We start from the raw sequence: 24,677 nt of genomic DNA, 5'->3' as shown, positions 1-24,677 counted from the left end.
GGGAGAAGGGACTGACTGGCCGAGTCAGTCCCTTCTCCCTCCTGTGGGCTTTTGCAGGAGATGGGGGAATGCCCCCACCTCCCACAATAGCAGGGAGAAGGTCTGGGAGAAGTGCACATGCTGCGTGCAGCCTGTCCGCTGCTCCCAGAGCTGGGGGGGGTGTCATATTTTTTTCACTGATTTCCCCCTCTGAAAACTAGGTGCGTCCTATGGTCAGGTGCGCCCTATAGAGCGAAAAATACGGTACATTGTGCAAACAACCGTCCTCTTTCAGTGACAGATGGATAAGATGCCTTCAATGGGACAAACTCTGCTGATGATTCTCACAAGAACCCATTGCACACATGCATACCCACATATGAAAGGTGGCAGGTGTATTAAACATCAACTTTGTGGTGGATGAGTGGGAGGAGATCCAATTCTTAAAATTAAACCAAACATTTATTTATCCAATATTTGGTGACTTCTCCTTGTGGAGTGATCTCCCCTCTCTGCAACTGAACTCCACAGGTAGCATGTTCTTATCATTTTATCTTAATATTTACTTGCTAAAAGAAAAATCCTCAAAGTGGTTGTCAAAAAGATAAAACAAGAAAATCAAGGATAGAATTCAACAATATTTTATAAGCATAAAGAAAATTAAAATACTGAAACAGATTAAAATACACCTCAATTTTCTAAGCATCTGTACAGACTTCTATAAAGAAAAATATTTTTAGCATGCGCTGAAAAGAATACAGTTGCAGGCACCTGCCTGATATCAATATGCAGGGAGTTCCGAAGTGTAGGTGCTGCCACAGTAAATGTTCAAGTGCTTACAAATATGGAAGAGGGATTATGTGGCACTTGCAGTAGTGCCAGTTCTGCCCCACTGAAGTAGTTGAGTGAGTGCATGCGGGGGGTAGGGGTGTAAAACAATCTCTTTCCTTTAGCAGTTGCATGTTTTGGGGAAACCCAAGGGAATTCAAGTTACTTTGAAATACAAGCAGCAGCGAGCAACAAGGAAACCTGCTTAGGAAATGGTGTGAGTCCCTATAGGATGTTCTCTTCCTTCTCTTCCCAACAGATAGGAAGCTGCCCTTTTGCAGGAGCACATAGTCAAGCAATGGAACTCCCTCCCACAGGAGTTGAGGCAGTGATGGCCACCAGCTTGGATGGATTTAAAAGAGGATTAAACAAGTTCAGGGAGCAGAAGGAGGCTACTGATGGTGACTACCCATGATGGCTATACTTTACGTCCATTGTCAAGGGCAGCAATGCGTCATACCTCGGGTTGAATGTGCTTCAGGTTGAGCGCTTTCGGGTTGCGCTTCCCGGCAACCCGGAAGTAACGGAGTGCGTTACTTCCGGGTTTTGCCGCTTGCGCATGTGCAGACGCTCAAAATGACGTCACCCGCATGCGCGGAAGCGGCAAAACGCGACCTGCGCATGCGGAGACACACCGTCACGTCTTACGCTCCATTCAGGATGCGAACGGGGCTCCGGAACAGATCCCATTCGCATTCCGAGGTACCACTGTACTAGTTGCTGGAATTCGCAGGAGCGGAGAGGGCTTGTGCTCAGATTCAGCTTGCAGGCTTCCATTGGGGGCATCTGGTTGTCCCCTGGGAGAACAGGATGCGGGATTAGATGGGACATTGGCCTGATCCAGCAGCCTCTTCTAATATTCTTATGTGTTAGTAATGTCCTCAGTGGAACCTGTGGAACTTCACATACCTGGTCCTTGAACTGCTACAGCAAGGCTCTCGGAGCATCTGAGGCAGGCTGGCCCCTTGCAAGTCCTGCGCCACAATGTCTCTTAGTCAGGACAGGAACCTCCCCTGGAAGCCCCAGAAACCTGGGGGTTAGGGGATTAGCACCTGCCCCTTCCATGACTGCCCCTAGCTGCAGCCCTTCTCGCCCGGCCAGAAGTGTGGGGGAACTGTTGGCCTTTGAGGTCGACTGGTGTTTCCTTCCTACATGGCTCAGAGGATTCGCATCAGGAAAATTCCTGACATGTCCTGGTTTTCAGGTGTAAAAATGGTGTTGGGGGGAATTTTGCCCAATCAGCAAAATACCAGGGAAAACCCGGATGTATGGCAACATAATGGAAAAAGCTTAAAATATTGGGGTCAACAACTTTGTCAGGAATTTTACTTTTTAAATTACAGCAACCCTACCCCCCCCTGCTCTCTTGTGGCCCCAGAGCCCTCCAGAGGCAAAAAATAAGGGGAGGGGGTTCCTGCTGCAGTCTCCTCAGGTCCTGGAGAAGGACCAGCCTCTCAAAAGGCAGTCGTGATTGGCTCTGCTCTCCCACAGTTTGCTCCAGCCATTCTTTTGTTTTTTCTCCTCACCCCTTTCTCTCCCCTAGTGGGTCGTTTAGCTGCTTTGAGCTTAATGGCTGTTAGTCCCTTCCCTGCTGCGTCCAGGGCTAATTTTCCCGCTCGTTAAGGAAGACAGAGGCTGGGAAAAGGGAAGGCCGTTTAAAGGCAGGAGAGAAGTTGAATTTGGAGAAATATGAAGGCAAAACAAAGTAAAGTGAAAAAGAATCTAAAACTGAGCTCCACATAGCTCAGAGAGCAGGTGTGAGGTGGGTGGGTCTGGGAAGAGAAGGATGCCCCTCCCACAAGGAGGATCTTCAAGAACCCATCAGATGGGAGGAGCCATCCCTCTCTCCTTCTCTTTTGTAAATAATTATTTTATTAGTTTTTCACAGTTACATTTTTACAAATAAAAACAAATACCTTTTCACAAACCTTCTCTTTGAGATTCTTTAATCTCTGGACTTTCCTCCATACCCTCCTTTGGTTCCTTATATTAACCAACTTCTTCTGCATATCCATTCTTAAACCTTTTCCATTATTATTTCCATTACAGTCATTTTATCTAATTTTCTACTAGTTGCAAGTGTTTACTTAAAATCCTGCCAATGTATCAACTTGTTTACAGTATTTTTGCACATAAACAATAAATGATTCCCTCTCTTTAAAATTTCTCGTTGTCATAGTCTCTGAGCTTTGCCGTTAATTTTGCCATTTCTGTATAGTCCATTAGCTTGATCTGCCATTCTTCTTTCATCGGTGTCTTTTCTTCCTTCCATCTTTGAGCTAACATATTTATGCGGCTGTTGTAGCATACATAAATACTTTCTTCTGTTCTTTAGGTAGTTCAGTTCCTATCAATCCTAATAAGAAAGCTTCTGGTTTTTTAACAAAAGTTATTTTAAACATTTTCTTCAACTCATTATAGATTATTTCCCAGAAGCTTTTAATAACCTTACATTCCCACCACTTATGGTAGAAAGTACCCTTCTTTTCTCTGCATTTCCAACACTTATTGGAACTTGTTCTATACATTTTAGCAAGTTTTACTGGAGTTAAGTACGATCGGTACATCATTTTCATATAGTTCTCTTTAAGTGAGAAACATGCAGTAAATTTTAAATCTGTCCTCCAAAGCCTTTCCCAGTCACTCATTTGTATATTATGTCCCACATCCTTTGCTCATTTTATCATTACACATTTAACCTCTTCCTCTTTGGTTCCCTATTCCAACAGCAAATTATATATTTTCAACAATAATTGTTTATTATCTTCTACAATTTCTCTTAGAAATCTTGATATTGTGTAGCTAAAACCTTTCTTGTTATCATTTTTAAATTTTTCATTTACTATTTGAAAGTACTGTAACCAATCTGTTACCTTCTCTCTAATTTCCTCAGATTCTTTTAACTTTAATTAGTTGTCCACTTCTGTTAACAGCTCTCTATATGTTGGCCATTTAGTCCTCATATTTATGGTACCTTTTTTAAAGATATTGCTTCTACCACTGAAGCACATCCTCATGAGGGCTAGCCTTAACCTTGGCCCCACTTGACATACGTCCATACAATGGACCAGCAAGTGACCCTGTATATAACCCTCCTTTCCTTTGCTCCTCAAAATGTTGGCTTCTCCTTCGTCTCATCCAAGGCTACTCTGATTCTGAGAGGCAGTGTTGTGTAGTGGTTAGAGTGCTGGACTAAGACCAGAGAGAGACCCGGGGATGGAGCTCACTGGGTGTGACCTTGGGAGCCAGTCACTGTCTCTCAGCCTAACCTACCGCATAGGATTGTTGTGGGCATCCAATAAGAAGAGTTTGATGATGGTTTCAACGTTACATACTGTATTGTTATGAGGGTTTGGGGTGGGGCTGTATGCAAGATAATCTCAGGGTTGTGGGTTCAAGCCCCACGCTGGGCAAAAGATACCTGAATTGCAGGAGGTTAGACCAAATGGCCCTCACGGTCCCTTGCGACTCTACAATTTTATTATTCTAAGAATATCCTTCTAACCTATGGATCCACCAAGTGTTGAGGTGATAGCCTGGGTGATGGGCCATTAAGGGAAACAAAGTACAGGGGTTCTGTGTGAGATGGTAGATGGGTGCCTCCCTACGTCCCTCAATTGGCTGGTAGATAAAAGAAAGGCAAAGGGAAGAGTTGAGAGTTGCAGTGATGTGTGCCATAAACAAAGCAGCAAGCTGGAGAAACAGATTGAACAATGTTTGATTTCTGTTTGAGTCCAAGGCTGCCGTTATAGGAGAAGCAATACCCTTTGGGAGTGTTAATGCCGTGAATCCCTCCATTGCAAGCTCAGGTTGTATATACCTGTAAATAAACCATATATCATAAAGACACCACAGTCTCTGCTGTGCCTTATTTCGAAGGAAGCATGAATCCTGGCTAAATTCCTGGAGCCCCTGGAATCTCACACCGCTAGAAGATATTCTTGAAAGATGCTTTAAGTTACTTTTGTTTTTTTGTTTTTAAAGTGAACGATAAGTTCAAACAATAATCATAGTAGGTGGAAATGTGGTGTGATTCCTCACAAACACTGTGTTTTCCAGCTGAGACTCAGAATCAGCTATGATACATGAAATTGCCCAGGCAATACTGCATTGTGGGAGCTCTCTGGGAGATGGTTATTCGATGGCGATGGAAAATGGTTCCTAAGTAGCCTCTACCAAGCCTGAAGATTGTATCCTCCTTGTTGCTTCTTCCCCTCACGCTCTGCTCTTGGACACGCTCCATTTCCCAAGCCTCTTTGCTCCCTCCTAACACTTTATAAAGCCTTCACGAGTTATTTCTGTTAACAAAAGCAAAGACGAAAGCAGCCCTCAGGGCAGGGGGTGGGGGAGTTAGAAAGCTGCTCGTTGCATTTTTTGAGGCAGTGGGTTTCTGCCTACTGAGTTCCAAAGGAAGGCAATGGCAGACTCTAGTATTGCAGGGGGTTTGACTAGGTGACTCTTAGGGGTCCATTCCAATTCTACAATTCTGATTCTTTTATTCATTGGAGGTTTTTAACCAGAGTTCAGGCGGCCATCTGTCAGGGATTCGTTAGCACTGATTCCTACATTGCAGGAAGTTGGAATACGTGGACTTTGTGGGTCCCTTTCAGCTCTTAAGATTGTATGGTCGCTTCATTTTTTTCCTTCTTCTACATCATCTTAGAAGAGGAAGGGTTGCTTCTTTTGGCTTTAGCTCTGAGAGTCCTCCAATGTCCTCTTGCGGCCTCTTCCTCCTCCTCCTCACCATCACCAAGGTTAAACCCTCCAAGCCTTAAAAAAAAAAAAGTCATATTGCAAGACGTTGTGGTTTTGCTTTCCTGCCTGCCCCATTTGCTTTTTACAACTGTGGTTTTTCGTTCATCTTCCAACGAAACTCATTTTCACTTCCTTTCCCCCCTGCCCCTCCAGATGCCAGAATAAATCTTCTGGGAAAGCCACTCTCTCCAACATCTCCCATCTTTGGCCCAGTTTATTTATGACAGAGCTCAGTCCTGGTAGGCAAGGAGTGAATTATCGTTCCAGGTGACATCATGGACCCCATAGAGGGAGGGGGGATTCTCTGAAGATCACTAGGAAGAAAGCAGTCCTGAAGGGTATGATGGAGTGAGTGCGGAATATATTTCTTTGGACAGCTGGACGAAGAAGTGGGGGTCCTTACAGTCCACTTTCCTTGAGTATGGTTTCAATCTTCATCCAAGTATTTCTCCTTGCTAACCACTTGCTCAGACTTGCATTTTATGTGTTCCTCTTGTTTTATTTGTCTATCTTTTTTTTTAAAAGAGCTTTTGCTTAAGTAAAAGGTGCAGAGTGTTGCTTACAGAACCCCAAGGATGCGATTTTTGCATTGTGGGGGGTTGGATTAGTTAATGTTTCTGGGGTCCCTTCCAACTCTAGAATTACTATGATCCTTTAGTTGTCATTCCTGCATTGCAGGGGGGTAGGACTAGATGGCCTTTGGGGTTTCCCTCCAACTCTAGAATTATATGATTCTATGCCAATGGTTGCTTTCTCTGAGTGCCTGCCTGTCAGCCCGCCAGGAGGGATGAGCTACAGCTCCCAAGAGCCCACTAAAAACCAAGCAGTGACATTTCAGGCCCTAGAGACTTCTCTGTGGAAGAGCAGAAGACTTGCAATGGGTGCCTGGGATCATAAATCCATGCCGATTCCCCCTAGGGATGTGTCATTCCTGATCCCCTTTCACCATTTCACCCAGAACCAGCAGTGGTGAGGAGACAGCTAATGAACGCTTTCTAATTTCTTCTATAAACGTCTAATAAAGCTCATTTATCATCTCTAATGGAGTACTTACTTTCAGCAAAGAAGGGCAGGCGAGGAACCACACAGAGAATAATGGCCTGGTGAGGGAGAACTGCTAAATGTCAGGATTGCCACCCCGCAAGGGTGTCATCGCTCTTTATTTTAATCAACACAACAGCTGCTGCAGCTTCAAATGGCTCTCAAGGAGCAAACACAGCACTGGACTACTGCAATGTGCTCTGTGTGGAGCTTCCCTTGGGTTCAATCTGGAAGCTGCAGTCGGTGCTGAATTGTGCAGTGCAATTGCTCTCAGGAGTGAGGCCTTGCTGTATACATAACCCCTGTGCTCAGAGATCAACACTGGTTGCTGATTTGCTACTGGGACAAGTTCAATGCACTACAGTGGACCCTCCGGATATGAACTTAATTCATCCCGGGTGTCCGTACTTACCCTGAAAAGTCCATATCCAGAGGCACGGCTTCTGTGCATGTGCACGCGCATGGCACGATAGAGTGCTTCTGCACAGAGCACTTTTGTGCATGTGCGCGCGGTGAAACCCGGAAGTGTATACTTCTGGGTTTGCCGTGCTTGTAACTTGAAATTACATTACCCGAAGGTAACGTAGCCCGAGGTACCACTGTATTAGTATACAAAGCTCTTAACAGCTCAGGACCAGCTGATCTGCAAGAGTGGCTTACCGCATATAGGCCCACTTGACCTCTTCAGTCTGCAGAACTGGCACTGTTATGGGTGTCACTTAATCCCCATTCTGCACATATAAGAAATCCATGTTTAAGTGTGGCGGCACCTACACTTTGGAAACCCTTGCTTACTGAGCTTAGCTTTCCACTGTAATATTTTATTATTATTTCTTATTTATTAAATTTGTATACAGTGGAACCTCAGTTGTCGAATGTAATCCGTTCCGGAAGACCGTTCAACTTCCGAAACGTTCGACAACCGAGGCATAATGGGTGGTCAGCAAAATCCATTGGGGACAAAATGGAGAAACGCGCCTTGGAAGCCATTTGACTTCCAAAGTGTGTTTGAAAACGGAAGCATTCACCTCCGGGTTGTCGGTGTTCAAAAGCCGAATGTTTGACTTCCGAAGCATTTGACAACCAAGGTTCCACTGTACTGCCTTTCATCCATAGTTCACAGCATAAATATACAATATCAAAACCAGTGGCGTAGCGTGGGGGGTGCAGGGGGTGCTGGCCGCACCGGGCGCAACATCTGGGGTTAGGGCAAATCCACGTGTTAGGGGGCGCAAATCCACGGGTTAGGGGGCGCAAATTACTTGCCTTGCCCCGGGTGCTGACAACCCACGCTACGCCGCTGATCAAAACACAACATACAAAAACATAAAATACATAAGAAGAAGAAGAACAAACCTCTCCCCATCCTACTTCCTTAAAGGTAAAGGTAAAGGTACCCCTGCCCATACGGGCCAGTCTTGACAGACTCTAGGGTTGTGCGCTCATCTCACTCTATAGGCCGGGAGCCAGCGCTGTCCGGAGACACTTCCGGGTCACGTGGCCAGCGTGACAAAGCTGCATCTGGCGAGCCAGAGCCGCACACGGAAACGCCGTTTACCTTCCCGCTAGTAAGCGGTCCCTATTTATCTACTTGCACCCGGGGGTGCTTTCAAACTGCTAGGTTGGCAGGCGCTGGGACCGAACGACGGGAGCGCACCCCGCCGCGGGGATTTGAACCGCCGACCATGTGATTGGCAAGTCCTAGGCGCTGAGGTTTTACCCACAGTGCCACCCGCGTCCCCTTACACAAACACTTTTAAAAGGAAATAGGATGTTAGATAGCCAAAGGCCTGGTTGAAGAGAATGGCTCATTGTAATTCGCTATGGGGCTTTAGGGTGGATAATAATAGTAATAGTAGTGATGGTGATGGTGGTGATGCAAGGCAGGATCAGGTAGGATGAGAGGAATCAAAACACTCACAGGCTCAAATCAGGGATATGGTAGTGGAAGTAAGCAATTTCTGGGTACCTGGGTGCATCTGCCATTATCCACTTCCCCATTTTCTGAGCTCCCTGAGTTTGTATTATTATTGATGCTTCAAAGGCTGCATGATTTATGGCGCAAATTAGCAACTCTGCTACTTTTTAAAGAAAAATCAGGAAGGAAATCAGCAGAATTCCTTTCCTTGCAAGCAAATAAATTGAGCAAATTTTTCCAGGTAGGTTTGTCAAGCAATAATCATGCATTTAGCTCTAAATGACATGACACTTTCTATGTAATAACCTTGATATTACCTGGAAATTGCTATGTAATTCAAAGCTCTAGAGTTGTCATATTGTCCAGGTGGTTGCCTGGTGATTTGCAGCCTATTCATGCAAAATTGCTCTTCACACAAAGGCAGCAGACTTTCCCCAGCTTGCCAAAGCGAGAAATCTCCAGAGGTAAATAATTAAGGGGCTAGAATATACTTGCAGATAAAATCTTGCTGCAGCTCCATTAGCTACAAAACTTAACAATTGTCGTCTTGCCTCCAACTGACGCTCTCACACCTGGACATTCGGCATGCTGATAATAAGCAAATGGTCTGATTCTGTCCTAAAGCATCTCAACTCCATGGACTGGATTTAACTTGTAGGCCTCCACACATTTTGAGTTACAATTACCATCCCATTAGCTGTGCCTGCTGAACCCACCGTGTGATGCATCAGCAACAAAGGCTAATGCAATTCTAGGCTCAGTTCCTCAGAACTGTAGTGGCAGATCAGGGGGTCTGTTTATTTCCCATACTCTGGTATACAGATACAGAAAACCACAGCCTACACCTGCTAAATGCTAGGAGAATACTAGGGGCGGGGGAATGTCTGAAAGATTTATTCAGAGGAACAAAGAAAAGACACATTAATTTTTGCTGACTCTGGCCCTTGCGTTAGGGCTTGTGGGATGGCAGGAAAGGGATCTTACTAGATTGCAAATTTAACAATGTGATACTACAGCAAAAAAGAAGCAAAAGAAAAAAAAGCTAATGCAATCCTAGAAATCAACAAAATACAAATATTCCGATCAAGGGAAGTCACTTTTATTCTGCCTTGATCCAACCCCACTGGGACCACCACCACCCCTGCACACATCCCAGCTTGTCAATATCCTTTTTAAACTGGGGTGCCCAAAACTGTACAGAACTGTATAAAATCAATATGAGAACAGGAATGCTGGACCAATGGTCTATTGGGCTGATCCAGCAGAGGAGAGGGATCTTGTGCTTGAATCCTGCTTGTTGGTTTCCCACATGCACCAGGTTGGCCATTGTCAGAACAGGATGCTGGACTATAATCCAGCAGGACTCTTCTGATGTTCTTATCTGTCTGGTCCAACTAATGGAGGGACCTGGGATGAAGCACAAGATAGGATAGAATTACTTACTATATTGATATTGCCTAAATAACACATTGGCTAAAGGTGTGATCATTGAAAGCTGGAACTTTACAAACACAGAAAGCACTCACTGCAACATGTTTAAACCAAAAGGTGTTTCCTTCTTCTTCCCCATTTCTTTTTTCTGTTAGAGTTGATGGGATGGACCTGGCTCAGCTTTCATTGCCATTCCTTCCATGTTTCTGTTCTCTTCTCCCTGCTTTTATGCAGCCAGCAAAGCAGAGAGCTCAGCTTTCGCCGTCCAGCCTCAAACACCCAAAGGTTTTGGGTCACATCTGGACCGGAAGAACAGCTGGAAGACTGTTCAGCCCTTCTTCCCTCAGTCTGAAAGGAATCGGTACTATTACTTCCCTTGACCTGGACACTATACTTCTGTCAGTGCAGCCTAGAATAGAATTTAGTTTTATTTGCCTGCTTAGCTTGTGGTCTACTAAGACCTAGATCCTCTTCACATGTCCTACCAGCAATCCAGGTATCCCACATCTTACCTTTGTGTCACTGGTTCATTTTGCTTTAGTGTAGAACCTTACCTTTCACCCCATTGAAATCCATTTTTTTCAGTTTGGGCCCAGTTTTCCAATCTTTTTAAGGCCATCTTGAATCCCAATTCTGTCTTCTGCAGCATTGACTATCCCTCCCAGGTGGTGTCATCTGCAAATTTGATGATCATCCCTTCTATTCCTTCATCCAAATCATTTATAAAGACGTTGAACAACAACGGGCCCAGGACAGAACCTTGTGGCACCCAACTTGTCCCTTTTTTCCAGGATGAGGAGGAACCATTAATGAGCTCTCTTTGGGTTCGGTTTGTCAACCAGCTACAAATCCACCTAAAGGTTACCTCATCCAGCCCTCATTATACCAGCATCTCTGCACTAATATCACGGGGGACTTAAAAATAAAATAAAAACAACATGGGGAAAATGGGGGAGGGGATAAAAAGGGGGAAGGTATATTATTATATCACTATATATGCAAACATATGCTTGTCTAGTATATATGTATATAAATGTCATTATTATCCAAATACAAATATGGTTATTTATAACCTACTATTTTTTTTATAAATGTTTTTCAAATATTGTTATACTTGTCCATGCAAAGTCTAAGACTATAAACAATCCATTTATAAGTCCTGAGTGTTGTCATATCCTGAATCCATTGACTGGAGGGGGCCACTGATTTATCCTTCTAGTGCATCAATATCAACCTTTTGGCCATAGTAAGGGCATGAAGCATCCATTTACATTGTCCAGTTGTCAAATTTCATATGGTAGGTAGGTAATTCAAAAGAATATTTCCCTCTGAAAATTTTAACTTTTTACGCAGTCATGTTTATACAATCCAATGCTTTCTCCCAAAACTTAGTAAGCGAAGGGCATTGTAAAAACACGTGTTTCAAATAAGCTTTATCGTTATTACATCTCCAACCACATGCTGTCTTAGGCAGTTCTTTTCTACAGGTAGTGGAGTCCAATAAAGTCTAAATATTATTTTCTGTTGTATATGTTGTAATTTAAAGTTCATTGACACCTTTGCTATAGAAACTAAAACTCTTTCCCACTGTCTAGGTTGAATAGGAACCTCCAACTCTTTGTTTCTCTCATTTCTTAAAACCTGTATATCAAATTGATTCACTGATAGCAAATATCTGTAAAAGATTATCACGGGCATTTTAGTTTCAAAGGATTTGACCAATTGTTCTGCTATTCCAGAAGCTGTAAAAACTGCCGATCCAAAGAAAGCAGTTACCAAGTGTTGTAGGTGCAAATATTGCCCTTGTGCGGCATCTGAGAGATGATATTTATCTCTTAAAATAGCATACATGTAAAATTAATCTTCCTCATCTATCAGCTGCTTCAAAGTCAGTATGCTCATTTCCACCCTAATTTTCCTTATTACCCCCAATGTTTAAAGTTGGGTTTCCCCACAAAGTCAATTTAGCATGGGAAAATTGATTGGACTTATTTTTATTAGACATTATATTCTATAATTTTCTAACTGACAAAATTGTTTCGAGAGACTCCTTGTTACATTTTTCCAGGATGATGAGGAACCATGGACTTTCCTTCACTGGAGGAATAACCAACCCTTCCAGCTCTACAATTCTATGATTTAATTGTGAGTAGGGGTGCCTACATGAACAAAATATTTGGGGGGGGGGGACAAGGTAAGCCTCGGCCTGCATAATTGATCACATGATGCAGTGCACAAACACCATTTGAATGGTAATACTAATTAACTTTGGAGGGGAATGGCCCTCTCGAATATTTTATTAGGAGACTGAAGTTGGTTCCTATGATTGTGAGTGAGTGAATGAGGAGTACAGTGGTACCTCGGTTTACGAAATTAATCCGTTCCAGATGTCCATACTTAAACCAAATCTGTTCTTAAACCGAGGTGCGCTTTCCCTAATGAGGCCTCCTGCTGCCGGTGCCCTTCTACCATTCGGCTTCCGTTCTTAGACCAAGGTAAAGTTCGCAAACTGGGACACTACTTGCGGTTTTGCAGAGTTCGTAAACCAAATAATTCATAAACAGGGCTGTTCTTAAGCCGAGGTGACACTGTACCAGCCTGAAAGTTTCTGAAAACTTGCGAGGAACTTGCTGGAAAAAAGCAGAGAATCTTCATGGAGGAAATGTGATTTCTTCTTTTAAATAACTGCCTCATTACACAGGAATGTGTGAAAGTTGTTCAATCAAAGAGCATTCAAAGCTGTGCTTTTGTGCACACAGCTGGTGGGCTTGCAAATGTAAGTCATTTTTTATTATGCTTCCTTATTCTACTTTGGATCCCTCTGTGTCTCAAATTAAACATTGAGATATTGTGAAGAAGTGGGGGTTAGCGATAGTTCAGAAGCACATTATGCATTATTCGGATGCTTTCTGCACTCGACCACTTAAGATGCTCAGGTTAGGGCCTGCATGCTTAAAAGATGCCCACCAAGATTATGAAGGGTCCGGAAATGTGAGTTAACAGTGTGATGCAACAGCAAAAAAAAAGGCTCATGCAATTATAGGCTTCATCAACAGACTTCCGGTGTCTAGATCCAAGGTAGTCAAAGTACTGCTCTATTATGCCTTGGCCAGACCCCTTCTGGAGTCCTGTGTCAGTTCTGGGCACCCCAGTTTAAGGAGGATATTGACAAACTATAAGGTGGGCAGAGGAGAGTGACAAGGATCAATGGACAGGAAACCAAGCCTTATAAAAAATGGATGAGGGAGTTGAGTGTGTTTAGCTTGGAGAAGAAAAGACTGAGAAAAGCTATGATAGACATCTTTAAACATTTGAAGGGTGGTACATGGAAGATGGAGCAAGCTCCCCCCCCCCCCCCGCTATCCCAGATGGCAGAACCAAACCGACAAGTTCAAATTACAAAAAGGAAGATTCTGATTAAACCTTAGGAAGAACTTTCTGAGGGTAAGAGCTGTTTTTTGACAGTGGAATGTGGGGCTTCTCCTTCATTGGAGGCTCTTAAGCAAAGGTTAGACGGTCATTTGTCAGGGATTTTTGAGCTGTGATTCCTGCATTGCAGGGGGTGGACTAGAAGACCCTTGGGGGTCCCAACACTACGGTTCTTTCATCTTATCACAGAACCATGCCTCCACACCTTCCTCCACACCCTTTTAATCTTACAGCCCAGGATTTTCAAATCCATCCCACCTCAAAACTCTTCTCAATTCTGCCCCCTGCCCAAGTGCTAATCCTGCTAGCATTAACTGCCTTCAGACCCAAAAACAGAGATTGTGGGCCGGTGGTTGGGAGTGTCATTCTCCAGGCATAATGGATACCAGCGAGGCTTGCAGACTTAACCCCACCCCCACCCCTTTTCCATCTTTCCTACCCATTCCACACAGTTCATTTGTAATGTGGGGTGAAATGTTGAGATGGCAGTTTATCATGAATCCCCAGACATGCAGGGCTGGCGAGGCAGTTGTAAAGGAGCCCGAACTCTTTGGCAGGATGATATAGGAGCTGAACTTGGAACAAAGGGAGGCCCCCACCCCACTGTTGAATGAATATGTGCTAGGGATGAATGGGAGTAACACTTTTGAAAGGGGTGGGGTGGGCAGTAAAGACAGGTCTGATAAGCTGCATAAAATAAAACAATTAAGACACCCTTGCAGATGATGAAGGAGAAGACAGAGGTGGAGCAAATGGCAGAGATTTGACAACCTTCCTCACTCCTCCTCTGCTTTAATCATAGAATTGTAGAGATAGAAGTTTCCTCAAGGACCATCTAGTCCAACCCCGTGCAGTGCAGGAATCACAGCTAAAGAATTCCTCACATAAAGTCAGTCAACTTTTGTTTTAAAAAATCCACTATTTACCACCCAATTTGGAAACCACTGTTCTAAATAGTTTTGAATATTGTGCAGCACTGTGTTTTATTTGTTTCAACCCACCCTGGGACCTTGAGGTTAAGGGTCTGGGATAACCAGCCTCATTTAACCAACATTCTTATGTCTAATTAATGCATGAAGGGATTAGAACTGTGGTTCTAGGCTTACAGTATATCATCTTGGGAGGGAATCAAGTCTTCGTTCACTTCCAGTCTACCTGATGGACTCAGTGCGTGAAGAGTTCACATGGCTATCGCAGGCCATGCTTGAGTTTCTAAACCCGTATTTTAGGAACCTTCACCACTTTGCGATCAAGCCAAACTTTACTGCCTGTGCAATTTTTCTGACTGATGGAGGGAAAAGCACATGAATCTGATCTTTGAAGAGTTTGTAAGGAAACCAGTTTTTAATTTACCAGATGTGTGGTCTTTTCCTATGGGAGGGGGAAGACAGAAGTTTTGGAACAGAAAGAGACATATTTTAAAGGTCCAACAGACTGTGCAATTTGGAGTGATTTCAAAAGAAAAAGCTACCAAGCATGTGGTAACTCTTCTGGAAAAAAGAATGAAAGAAGTGGAAATGGAAGGAACTCCCCCCACCCACCCACACAAAATTAGGATGGACAATTTCAGAAGGGGCTTAATTGATTAAGTAGTACTTGCCCCAAACTTAGATCTTGGTATCCAGGAATTCTGTTTTATGTCTATTTTTTCATTAACCAACAAATAATAATAATAATAATAATAATAATAATAATAATAATAATAAACAAAAACAAAAATAGGGAAAGCTCTTCTTATAGAGCCACAATGATCATGGTTCTTCCCCACCCCACCCCATCCAGTATAAAGCTACTCATGTTTCTAAATACTGTAAGAACATAAGAAGAGCCAATGGCCCATCTATGACATCTGTCCTGTTTTCACAGTAGGTGGCTACCACTATGCCCTACAGGAGCAAGTTCTACAGCTCAACTATGTGCTGTAGGAAGAAGGACTTTCTATTATCTGTCCTGAATCTTCCAAATTAATAGAATCATAGAATTATAGAGTTGGAAGGCACCCCAAGACTCACCTAGTCCAACCCCCTGCTCTGAAGGAAAGTCAGCTAAAGCATCCCTGACAGATGGCCACCCAATCTCTGCTTACAAACCTCCAACGAAGAAGAGCCCACCACCTCCCAAGGGAGACCATTCTGCTGTCAAACAGCTCTGTCAGAAAGTTTTTCCTGATGTCTAGTCAGAATCTCCTTTCTTGGAGCTTGAAGCCATTGGTTCAAGTCCAACCTTCCAGAACAGGAGAAAACAAGCTTGCTCCATCTTCCATGTGACAGCCCTTTAGATATTTCAAGATGGCTTTCTTGGGCTCCATGATCACTGCAGATGGTGTCAGCAGTCACAAAATTAAAAGACGCCTGCTTCTTGGGAGAAAAGTGATGACAAACCTACACAGCATCTTAAAAAGCAGAGACATCACCTTGCCAACAAAGGTCCATATAGTTAAAGCTATGATTTTCCCAGTAGTGATGTATGGAAGTGATATATGGATTTTCCCAGTAGTGATGTATGGAGAGCTGGACCATAAAGAAGGCTGAAGAATTGATGCTTTTGAATTATGGTGCTGGAGGAGACTCTTGAGAGTCCCATGGACTGCAAGAAGATCAAACCTACCCATTCTGAAGGAAATCAGCCCTGAGTGCTCACTGGAAGGACAGGTCATGAAGCTGAGACTCTAATACTTTGGCCACCTCATGAGAAGAGAAGACTCCCTGGAAAAGACCCTAATGGTGGGAAAGATTGAGGGAACAAGGAGAAGGGGATGACAGAGGACGAGATGGTTGGACAGTATTCTCAAAGCTACTAACATGAGTTTGACCAAGCTGCGGGAGGCAGTGGAAGACAGGAGTCCCTGGCATGCTCTGGTCCATGGGGTCTCGAAGAGTTGGACACGACTAAACGACTAAACAACAACAATCATATCATCTCTCAGTTTCCTGTTTTCCATGCTAAGCATACCCAGCTCCTTCAACAGTTTCTCATAAGCCTTGGCATCTAGACCCTTGATCATCCTATTTGCCCTTCTCTGCACATATTCCAGCTTGTCAATATCCTTAAATTGTGGCACCCAGAACTGTTATCAAGGGGATGGAGCAACTCTGCTACAGAGAAAGGTTGCAGCATTTGGGACATTTTCCTTTAGAGAAAAGGTGAGGTTGAGATTGTGTGATAGAAGCTTATTAAATTATGACGCAAATCAGTCTCTTAAGCTTAAGTCAAGAAATAGTATTCTTTATGAAATTGAATATCAATATACGTATCAGGGCTTTGAGATTAGACCACTGAAGAAGCCCGGAAAACTACTTTGGGAGTGTGCTATCTGCAAGCCCCAGTAAAAAGGCCCCATCTTGATTCCTTGGACTGCCAGGGCGAAACAGGTGCAAAACGCCGGCACCCTGTCTACAACTTCATTAACATCCATCTACAACTCCACTAGCATCTCTCAGTACTGTGAACAACACCGAACTTCCCCTTTGTTGGGATCTTCATGAGCGTACCTAAAAAGATAAAGAAAACAAAAGACTGAGTTAAGCATTTGAAAAATCCATTGAAACCAGATGTCAGGGCTGCCTCAGGTCCCAGCTCACAAGAGACCAACGCCAAGTCCAGTTTATATACAAAGATGTTTATTGAAAAGTATTGTCCATTCCACAGCCGAGGCGCGCAGCCCCACGTCTGTTACGCTTAGACCGCTGAAGTCCCCTCTGAGTCAGTCCCTCCTCTGCACCAGTTTAAGAGGGCTGTGCTGCTCCACCTCTTCCTTTCTTTCCTTTTCCGCAGGGTCTTCCTGCCCCCTGGGGTTTCGCCCCTCCTGGACTCCCCTGACGCGGAATCCCCGGACAGCTCTTCCCCCCTCCTGCGTGCTTTGGGACCTGGCTCCTCCTCCGGGCTCCCTGTACTTCCGCGTGCCTCCACATTTGAACTTGGCGCGCGTTCGCAACCTCTGACCTTCCTCTTGACAGTTACACTACTCCCTGCACTACTCCCCTCCCTTTCCGGGAGGGTGTCTTGCTCCGATCTTCCCTCCTCCTCTGCTTTTGGACCTGCTTCCCCTGTCACACTGGAATCTCCACCCCCTCCACTGCGCTTTGGCGGAGAAGCCGGTCCCGACTCCCAGCTCCCACTTTGGGTTCCCCTGCTGGTCCCCTGCTCCTGACGAGTCCCCCCTGTGACTCCCCTTGGCCTGCCCACAGGCGCCCCCTTCTGGGAATCCTCCGATTCACTTGAAAGACTCATGGAATCCCTCAAGTCATTGTCATCCTCTTCCTCGCTGTCCTGGGATTCTTCCCCCTCGCTCTCCGTCTCCTCCCTCACCTGTGCCTCTGTCCCTGAACCCCTGACACCAGACATTAGAAGTTCATCTTAGGTTGGGTAGTTCGTAAGTCTCTGTGGCTTTGAACAAGGTTTTGTATTTTTCTCAGAAGATTGATAAAGAATGTATAATTATTTTGGTAATTATGTATATTGTGTATATTAGTATGTATGTATATTAGTTGCCAACGTGTTGCATGAGTCGTACTACTATTAAATTATGCATGGCATGAAGAAAGTGGATAGAGAAAAGTTTCTCTCCCTCTCTCCTAACACTCAAACTTGTGGACATCCAGCAAAGCTGAATGTTGGAAGATTCAGGACACATAAAATAAAGGAGTTTTTAGTTAAATTGTGGGTGGCTTTTAAAGATGATTAGACAAGTTCATGGAAGAGAGGGCTATTGATGGCTACTAGCCAGGATGGCTATGTGCTGCCTCAAAAATGGGGCAATGCTTCTGAATATGGGTTGCTAGGAACCACAGGAGGGAAAGGGGCTCTTGGGCTGAGGTCCTGCTTGCAGGTTTTCCATTTGGGCATCTGGTGTGCCACTGTGAGGACAGGGTGCTGGACTAGATGGGCCATTAGCCTGATCCAGCAGGCTCTGCTTATGCTCTTACGCTCTTCTAGTGAGTCCTCCAATTCCTGGCGCAGGATCGACAATGTCATGGGGCAGCTTATGAGCTGGGAAAAATGGAATGGAAGAGGAGGAGGGTGGGAGGAGAGGGAAAAGCGAAACAAAGGCAACATTGTTATCTCTTCAAAAACAAGAAAGCCCTGCCTGCTTTTTCCAAGTGGAATGACTAGCTGGGATTGTGGTTTGGTTTAGAAAATATGTGTTTAAAAGAATCTATGTCTGGGAAAGGAAACACCAGAGAGGAGGCTCTCTTCAGTTACTCAAGAATGGGCTGACTTTGCATAGAATGATGAAACTGAAGAGTTGGAAGGGATCCTGGGGGTCATCTAGTCCAACCCCCTACAATGTGAGTAGAGAAAGGAGGGGGAGTTGATCCTCTCACAATAGAAACAAAGCAGACAAAAGACTGGTGGGGAAAGCTTCTCCCTCCCCCTGAGCCTAAGGGGTGGCTGGGGGAATCTGAAAGTCTGAAAAATCTCTGCAAAATACTTTCACAACTCTGGGATTTATTCCCGCTCTGGGCCATCATAACCTTATGCTGGGAAATAATTGTGGAATACCAGTTAATCCTGGTATTCCCATGGGTGTGAGAAACTGCAAAAGGAAAACAGCTGACTGTCTGAATTAAAGGGGGGGGGGCTTGATGCACCCTCTAACCCGGAAACCGAACAACCACCCAGCAGAATTTAAAACTGAAATATGTGTATTTGCAAAGCCTCGGAAATATGTGTTACTAGACCTTTAAAATGTCCCAGGATTCAGCACTTTTAATTTGCTCCCCTGCCTGTACCCATCTTGGAATGAATAGAGCACAACCTTAAGTAAGTTTAAACGCTTTACTTACAGTAATGAGAAGTCTCACTCATGCATCATTCAATGCTGCAGAAAAAACAACAGAGGCAAGGGATTATTGGTCACGAAATACAAAATTGGTCTCAAACATGTGGTCTAAATCTGAAGCCTCAGCCTCAGACGTCTGCTCAGTTACATGGTTCAAAAAAGAACTTCAATTTCTTAACTTAGTATTAGTGTGAGTCCTGCTGGCAAAATTGTCACGCTCACTTCTGTAGGATTTTGGGAATAGGTAGGGATTCTTCCACTTCACATCAAAGTGCGTATGCATGATAAGATTTGCTGCCTGTTTAAATTGCAATTTTACTGTCTGAAACAGCATTTATGTATTCTGCCACTTTCATTTTGTATAATAAATGAAGCTTTCTTTGTTAATCTGTCTCTCAGGAATCTTAATGTATAGCTATTTGTTTACCTCTAAAAATTACTGGGTCTAGCAGTTAAGAGATCATTAGGATCGCCAGACCAGAACAAAAAGTATCGGGTGCCAGGAGTTTTATTTAGGAAGGAATGGAGGCAAACACATATTCATAAGCGGACACACGTTATAACTCTAGTGATAGATCCCAGACCTCTCATTAGTGTGTGTATGCATACACATGAATGCTTGGCATGCATGCGAGTTCAGACACATACTCTAACATATAAGGCTACCGATAGTTACCAGCCATGATGGCTCGGCTCTGCATTCACAGTTGGATGCAGCAATGTTGCTGGAAACCATAGGAGGTGAGAGGGCATCTGGTTGTCCACTGAGAGGACAGGATGCTGCACTAATTGGGCCATTGATTCAGCAGGCTCTTTTGATGTTTTTTATGGAATTCAAAATGACACTTGTTGAGTTTTTTCAAGAAATCTGTGTGGCTAAGATTTCTTTCTGGCCTGCTCTTGATACCACGTCTGCTTTCAAAGGAAAAAGTTAGAAATTCCTCATTGTTGTGAGGCTATTGGGGCATTATTTCCCTCCGCTAGGGGACCAGAGGGGGGAGGATGATTTGGCAATTAAAGTAATGGAGCCTGACCTTCCGGACCACAATGTGTTGCTTTAAGACCAAATATTCACCCCACCGGCTACGCTAACAAAGATTTTGAGGTAGTTTACGAGGCAGCCCACGAGCTCAGCTCAGGAAGCAAAGGAAATCCAGAAATGGCCGCTTGGCGATCTTTTTTTCCTAATCTCTGGGTTCTGAGTTTTGATGCCAAGACAAAGGAACAAATTGTATCCAAAGATGTTTGACCAGTATAGGGTTGAAGTCAGAGGGATGTGAAAGAAGGACACTGAGGCAAGAGGTCAGGATTCGCTTAGATACACCCATGCTTCCCTGGTGCTCTCTTTCATAGGCTCATAGAGTTTCAGGCTTGGAAGGGACCAACCTCCTGCAAAGCAGAAATCAAAGCTAAAGAATCCCTTGCAAGTGGCCACCCAACCTCTTGCTTAAAAACCTCTAATGAAGGAGGGTCTGCCACTTTCCAAGAGGGTTCGTTCTAAGGTTTAGTCAGAATTTCCTTTCTTGTCACTCAGATCCATTGGTTCAGGTCCTCACCTTTGGAGCAGCAGAAAACAGGCTTCCTCCATATTCAATGTGGCAGCTCTTCAGATACTTTAATATAGCTCTTGTGTTTCCTTTCAGTCCTCCTCCTCCTCTTCTTCTTCTTCGTCAGGAAAAGCACGCTTCAGGACTCAGCTGGAGCAAGTGGCAATCGGTTTTCTATGGATTGCCTTTCACCCCCAATTTAAAACTAAAGAACAGATTTTCCCTGGGAAAGGAGTGAGGCAAGGAGAAAACTGCTTGGACTTGTGCCTTGAAAACATGGGTGAAGCAGGAAACTGCTCAGACCTGTGCTTTCTAGGCATAGGAGAAGTGAAGGTGTGGACATGCCCCTAGTCTCCTCTTTTCTAGGCTAATGCCTCCCTTTTTATTTGAGGATTGCTTTGCAAGGAAACCTTCTATGTCTCCATGATCTATTAATTGCAGCCCTTTTTCATCCTTGGGAGAACACCACAGGGTTCATCCTGACAAACTGCCACAACTTCAATCAACCACTCCACTCTGAAACATAGAATTTCTCCTACATATCTCATTTCTCAATCTTAAATGCTATGTTCCCATCTCTGAAATAGACAGATGCTTTTGGAAAGTCTTAATCCCTTGATTACATTTTAATGTATTTTTCATCTTTGCTGGAAGCTGCACAGAGTGGCTGGGGAAACCCACCCAGATGGGCGGGGTACAAATAATAAATTATTATTATTATTATTATTATTATTATTATTATTATTATTATTATTGGAATTGTGGCATTGCAAGGGTCTAGTCCAACCCTAAGCAGTGCAGGAATCCTTTTGCTCAATGTGAGACTCAAACTCATGACTCTGAGAGATTAAGAGTCCCATGCTCTACCAACTGAGCTATCCATGAGGGTCAGCATTGTGAGGCATTCCTCTCACCCAGACAGCAAAGGGGCATGGAGTGAAATCAGGACTCTCATGTTTCTTGGGGACACCCACTTATTCTGCCACCTCTCTGTGATTTCCAGGTGCTTGTATCTATTTTGCAAGGCATTGGACTAGATGACCTATGCGATCCCTTCCAGTTCTACAATTCTATGATACTATCATTTAGCTCCTGCCACACATTAGGAGTGCATACTGGTAAGTCCTGCCAGAAAACCCCCCGCTGGTTATTGGTATTAGAAATATCAGATGCTTTAACTCAAATTAAAGTTAGGTCGAATATCTCAAATGCAAAAAAACAAAACAACCCCACAGATGGAAAGAGGTCCCTTCAACTTGTTGGTGTGGGGTGGGTGAAATAAATAGGAGTGGGGAGCCATTGCAAACCCTGTGAATGCTCCCGCATTGGAGGCAAAGCTGAACTTGAGAACTTTGAAGTCATAATTGGGTTGGGCTAATGCAAAGCGTGAAGACCACTGGGGGTGGGGAGCAGGCTGTAGTAGTCATAGCCAAAGCACAAACATATGTTTCTCTTCCCCCTCCCCTCCCCCTCTACATATTGATAGCTTATACACATCGCATGAGCATACACTTCGGAAATGCTAGTGGGGCGGCATTTAGAGGGCTATTCACATAAAAAGATGAAACCCTACAGTAGAATCATAGAACAACAGTAGATGGGTGCATGTTCAGAACCGGCAAAACTCTTTTGATGTGTTGATGCAAAGATCCCAGATTCAATAATATTTTTTAAAAAGCAATAAGGAGTAAGTCCTTTGAAGGGAATGCTTCTGTCTTCCTTACAGATGTTCTCCTCTCAAGACCTTCATTTTCCTCGACAGAATTCTCCCACTCCCTGTAACCATGGGAGTGGGACACAGCTACAGCACCCCTGAATTCTCATTCACCACTCACATATGAACATAAGAAGAACCCTGCTGCATCAGGTTAATGTCCCATCTAGTCCAGTATCCTGTTCTCACAGTGGTCAACCAAAAAGGAAAGCAGCAAGCAGGACAGGAGCACAAGAGTGCTTTCCCTTCCTGTGGTTTCTAGCAACTGGTATTTGGAAATATTGCTGCCTTGAACTGTGGGAGTGAAGCTTAGCCATCCTGGCTCATAGCCATCAATATCATTTTCCTCCTCCATGATTGTTTTCCCCACTCCTCATTTTAAGCCATTCAAGTTGGTGGCTGTTACTGCTTCCTGTGGGAGGGAGTTCCATAGCTTAACTAAGAAGTCCTTTTATCTGTCCTGAACTTTCCAACATTCAGCTTCATTGAACACCCACAAGTTCTAGTGTTATCAGAGAGCCTCTCTTACCTTTTTTCCAGGTCATCCACCTTTGCCTCAAGGGAACGGACCAATCTTTGGAGAAGCAGGACCTCACTGCACCTCACTGGCATACCCTTTGGGCAGCTTCCTTTTCCAGAGGTGGGAGCAGGAGAGGGGGTGGGTGGGATGGATGCCCTGAAAATTGGAGGAGAACAAAACCCCTCAACAGTCCACAGATCATCTCAGAAAACTTGAAAGCTGTCTTACCTTGAATCAGACCCATTAGTCCAGCTAGCTCAGTACTGTCTGCACTGATTGGCAATGGCTCTCTGGTTTTTCAGGCAGAGTTGTCTCTTAGACCCACCTGGAGATGCCACTGGGGATTGTACCTGAGATTTTCTGCATGCAAGGCAGATGGTCTTCCATAAACCTTACAAATCAGTGAGAGATTTCAGGCTACAAACCCAATGATGTGACATTTCAGTGTGACACTTCAGACTGCAAAATTTCAGACTGCAAACCCCATGGTGCAAGGAGCGATTTTAGACTATGCACCCATTATGCAAGGAGAACTTTCACATGACAAACCCCATAATGCAGGGAGAGATTCTAGACTGCAAACTCCCCAATGCAGGGCAGGATTTCAGAGTACGCACCCAATGATACAGGGAGAGACTTCAGAAAATGAACACCATGATGCATGGAAATATTTCCATGATGCAGTGTTTTCGCAAAGCAAAAGGACTCATTACTGGAAACGTCCAGCCCCTAGCAATTGTAAAGAAATAAGATATGAAAAAGCACGTTTTCTCCCATAAGGTTTGTAACATTACAGATTTGGGTCCAGTTGCCTCAAAGTTTCCAAGGATCATTTCCACATTTTCCCACAGAGTCATTTAGTTATAGGTTGTTTTCAATAGTTCATAAAATCACATTATAATTATCACTGGCCCATCTTGCTCAGTACTGTCCACACTGACTGGCAACACCCTCTCTAGGGTCTCTGGTGGGGGTTTCTGACATTGTGAATTGAACCTAGGACCTTCTATTCCAACCTTTCTGCAAAGTGGACTCATGTGTCACCAATATGTTCCATACATACCTACCAAGGAACACTGGGATCTTCAATGTATCTGTAAAACCTCAATGAGCTCAGCTCCACTCATCCTGGACATAAACCCTGGAAATGTGATGTTGGTGGTTCAGTTCCCAGTATCTGTACCTATCTATATCTATCTATCTATCTATCTATCTATCATCTATCTATCTATCTATCTATCTATCTATCTATCTATCTATCTATCATCTATCTATCTATCTATCTAGAAATGGGCGTACAAAGATGCTGAATGTTGAAAGATTCAGGGCAGATTAAAGAATGAACTTCTTAGTTAAACTATGGAACTCACTCCTGCAGGAGGTGGTGATGGCAATCAACTTGGATGGCTTTAAAAGAGGGCAGGACAAATTCACGGAGGAGGAAAATAATATTGATGGCTACTAGTCACTATAGCTGTGCTCTGCCCTCCACAGTTGGAGGCAGCAATACTTATGCCTGTTTCTGGAAGCCACATGATGGGAGCGGGTCCTTGTGCTCATGTTCTGCTTGCAGGTTTCCCACGGATCAAGTATAGATCAGTTTCTGATGTTGGTGACACATTCAGAACACACTGGGATGTGTCAAGTGGTGAATGCCCAAGAGAGCCAGGATAAAATAATGTCATGCAAAAAACGGCTCTTTCTTAGCTGTGCTTGCCAATGAGCCCTGCAGT

At 44.0% G+C, this 24,677-nt stretch overlaps 1 long non-coding RNA gene across 2 annotated transcripts in view; it reads left to right on the top strand.

Annotated features, from left to right (window-relative positions):
* Positions 1–19,550, top strand: part of LOC144326147 (uncharacterized) — a 33,462-nt gene extending 13,912 nt beyond the window's left edge. Inside the window, exons 3-5 of one of the 2 annotated variants that reach the window (XR_013391306.1) lie at positions 10,187–10,313; positions 11,172–12,097; positions 15,251–19,550. This is a non-coding gene — a long non-coding RNA (uncharacterized LOC144326147). Of the gene's footprint in view, positions 1–10,186; positions 10,314–11,171; positions 12,098–15,247 lie in introns of both variants that reach the window. The other variant, XR_013391305.1, reaches the window with a different exon arrangement.
* The last annotated feature ends 5,127 nt before the right edge of the window (positions 19,551–24,677 follow it).

This window comes from Podarcis muralis, chromosome Z, assembly GCF_964188315.1.
Source record: "Podarcis muralis chromosome Z, rPodMur119.hap1.1, whole genome shotgun sequence".
NCBI classification, from domain to species: domain Eukaryota; kingdom Metazoa; phylum Chordata; class Lepidosauria; order Squamata; family Lacertidae; genus Podarcis; species Podarcis muralis.
Note: the sequence above shows the minus strand (reverse complement) of the source record. Positions and strands in the feature narration are given on the sequence as shown.